Below are 3,893 nucleotides of genomic sequence, written 5' to 3' on the forward strand. Positions count from 1 at the left end.
AAGAAACAATACACATCAAATACAAATGTGTAAGTAAAATCATTGCATGCACACTTTAACTAATTAAATAACACAAATATTGATATAAATATATACAAAGTAAATAAAGGATAATTTCTCAGTGTACAAAATATTTTGAAAAAAACAGTAGTATAGAATAAAGTATCAATGGGCCTATTATATATATATTTGTATCGATAAACAAGATAGATAACCTTTTATTTAATCAGGGGCACGTATCTAGATTTAAGCTTTCTTTCACCATGGTGCCTTGAAGATAGCCAAACTCAATGATGCGTTATACAATAAAAAAAGAGTGATAGGGCTACATTAATATACGACACAAGCACAGGAAGAGAAATAAAAACATATAACAACTGAAGCATACGAATTAAGGAAAACACGAGTACTGATTATATTGAACACCGTTTAACTGGAGTTCTGGGCTTTAATTTGTTTTCATTATTCTTATTTAATGCAGTTCTGTAGCTTATTCCACCTGTAAATCCATTTTCCCCTTGCAGAATTCATAGACAAGGTGTCTAATTGTAGTACTTTCAGGGGCGGTTCTAGGGGAGGCAGGGGGCCAGTGCCCCCCTAACACTGACTTTGGACCACCCTGTGGCCCCCCTGAAAATGAAAAAAAAAGAAGTTTATGATTTAACGATTTCTTGGCTGACGGAATAGGCGTAACTAACGTTATTTGTCTTTCTAGTCAGACCAATTAGAGCAGGGGTCTCCAACACGTCGATCGCGAGCTACCGGTAGCTCGCAAGCCCTCAATAAGTAGCTCGCCAAGCAAATCCAAAATGTAAAAAATACACACAGAAAACGAAATGTAATTAAAAGAATCACATTCTTGCAACAGTTTAAAAGGGGAGTTATTCATAAAATATGCATAAATAAAAAGAAAGAATGCTAACTATAGGTAACATAAGATAAGAATAAACAAGTTTAAATGATTTGTTATTGGTTGTGCTCATATTCTAAAGATGTTTGGATTATTGAAAAATATATCCATAAATTCATTTTGTGCTCAAAGTGCACCAGATTGATGCATTTAACTTCAACATTTAAAAATGTTGCATGCCCCTGGACCCCCCCTAGAAGATGTAGGTTAAAATAATTAAATTGCATACATTTTCTTTTAGTAAACACTGAAAACGGGTCCCACAGACCCAAACAGCACACAAAGGTTAAAGGAGCATATAATAATGTTAAAATGTGCAAAATATATACAAAAAAAAGAGAAGTAAAAGTAGCTCACTACTTGTTTTATTTTTTGAAAGTTGCTCTCATCCTAAAAAAGGTTGGAGACCCCTGCATTAGAGTGTAAAAACTGTAACTATAAGTATCTGAATTAAATATGTGTACTGAACGTTCCCGTTAGACTATGACCGGTAAAATATGCTGAAGACCGGCAAATCTAAATCTCTGGTCAAAGTGTCCGGTCAAAATAATTTCCCCATAGCTCAATACCGCATCAGTTGCGCAACTTGCGCCACTTATGTGACAGACAAAAGAGTATGTGACAGACAAGAATAGTCAATTCTAATGTCCAACACTTAATGTGGAGAAAGAGATGCCCTGTATGGGTTGATTGTGCGTTGATCTGTTGGTAATGCCTCGGGGTTCCGGTGGGCATGTAAACAAATGCATAATGCTGCGCTATACTTTGCGGCCTCATACAGTTGCATAGCGACGCTTATTGTTTAGGTGTCTTTTAATAAGCAGGTAGTCCTATCATTAGCTAGAACTAGCTAATCTGATCGATATGGACATAAACGCGAGTGAAGTCTAATCTGACGGGAGAGAGAGATCAGCTGCTGCTGACGAGTCGACACGCAGCTCTGCATGATCACATGCAGCGGTGAGCGGAGCAACACACACTTCAGGTTAGAATATCACACGTAGCTATTTTAATTACCTCTCAAACTACCTAAACTAGTTATAGATGTGTTTAGTTTTACTGTCGGGTCACTCATTACTGGATCCTCGAGCTGCATGATACTGACGGGCTGTCAGGAGAGGGAGAGAGCGCTCCGTTTATTATTCCCGTGTTATTGTAAGTTACTGAACCCTTTTGAATAATGTAGTTAATCTACTATATTAGTTTGTTTAATATCGAATCATATCAATTTGTTTTAAAGTTCAATAAATAAGAAGACCTTTGACCAGCACTTTTCAAATTTTCTAACGGGAACTCTGGTACTGAAACAAATACCAATAACGGTATTGCATTGTTTTCTTATGCACAATTACTTCATACTGTCTTTGTCTTTTTCGTCCCGCATTTATTGTGCCCCCCTCAGAAAATGACTGGCCCCAGCCTGGCCCCCCCAGTGAAATTGGTCTAGAACCGCCACTGTGCTGCGGACCTGAGAGGAGGAGAGGACCGGAACCAGAACCCCGACCAAGACCAGGAGGAGGACCAGGAGGAGAGACCCAGACCTGAGAGGAGGAGAGACCCGGAGGAGGACCAGGACCCGGAGGAGAAGCTCCGCTGCAGGAGCGGGAGGATCCGGCAGAGAGGAGGCACAGAGACCCGCAGAGGGGCCTCCGGAGCAGCAGCAGCCGGGACATGAGACCCGGTACCGCAGTCTGTACCGGACTGAGACTTGTCCTAAAGAGACATTCTGACCCTGCAGGCTGTGTGGCGCATGCGCAGTTCCTCCTCGTCTTCTTCACACAGCTTCATGGCAGCTGGCAGCACTACCCCCACCTGTTGGACACAGGGGGGACCAACACATTGCAGTAGAAATTAAAATAACATTTTAAAATGTCTTTATAAACTACGGAGCCCCTAAAGGGACATTACACATTTTTAAATATTAAAGGCAACAAAATAAATAAAAGGCGGGATGACGGGTTAGTATTTCCTGTCCCTAGGGGTTCCGTGATAAACTGTGTGTGTGTGTGTGTGTGTGTGTGTGTGTGTGTGTGTGTATGTGCGTGTGTGTGCGTGTGCGTGTGTGTGTGTGTGTGTGTGTGTGTGTGTGTGTGTGTCTGTGAGAGAGCTGCTCACAAGTTAGTTTTATTATTTTTTGGATTAGATAGACCAGTGGTTCTCAAATGGGGATATGCGGACCCCTAGGGGTACGTGAGGTTTATTTTATGTTAATGAAAGGGAAAAAAAACGTAATTAATGCATTTAAACAAACTACTAATAGTAGATTAATTACTTTATTCAAAAGTTTAGAGTAATTCTGGATAATAAAATGGGAAAAATAAATTAGGGTGCTCTCTTTTCCTCTCCCTCTCCTAGTCGGTCTTGTGAACCTGTAATAAGTGACCCGACAGTAAAGAATACATTTATGTATAACTAGTTTAGCTTGTTCAAGAGTAGATAAACTAGTTAAGTGTGTTAGGTCTATCTCTTAAGTGTATTTTGCTGATGCCAGTAGCTATGGCCTGGGGGGGGGGTCCTCCTCCAGCTCCATGAAGAGGAGTGGAAGCCATTAGCCTACTGTTCGAGGCGTCTCACGGAAGCGGAGACACGCTACACCCAGATAGAAAAAGAAGTGCTTGGCTAGCATATGGGCCTGTGAGAAGTTCGACAAGTATCTATGTGGCTTGGATCAGTTCAGGCTGGAGACCGACCACACACCATTGGTGCCACTGATCAACAAACAAAGCCTACAGTACGTCCCCTTGAGATGTCAGCGTCTACTAATGAGGCTCATGAGTCATGAGGTACAAACCTTTAGCAGAGCATGTGCCTGGGAAGACCCTTGTTGTCGCCGACACACTGTCCCGAAGCCCACAGACACATACAAAGGAAGAGACTGACACTCAAGAAGATGTGGCATGCTATGTAGCCACAGTGATACAGGGCATCCCAGCATATTCAACGAGAATGGAGAATATCAGAAAAGAGACCGCAGCCGACAGTG

Source organism: Pseudochaenichthys georgianus, chromosome 10, assembly GCF_902827115.2.
Source record: "Pseudochaenichthys georgianus chromosome 10, fPseGeo1.2, whole genome shotgun sequence".
In the NCBI taxonomy this organism is placed as follows: domain Eukaryota; kingdom Metazoa; phylum Chordata; class Actinopteri; order Perciformes; family Channichthyidae; genus Pseudochaenichthys; species Pseudochaenichthys georgianus.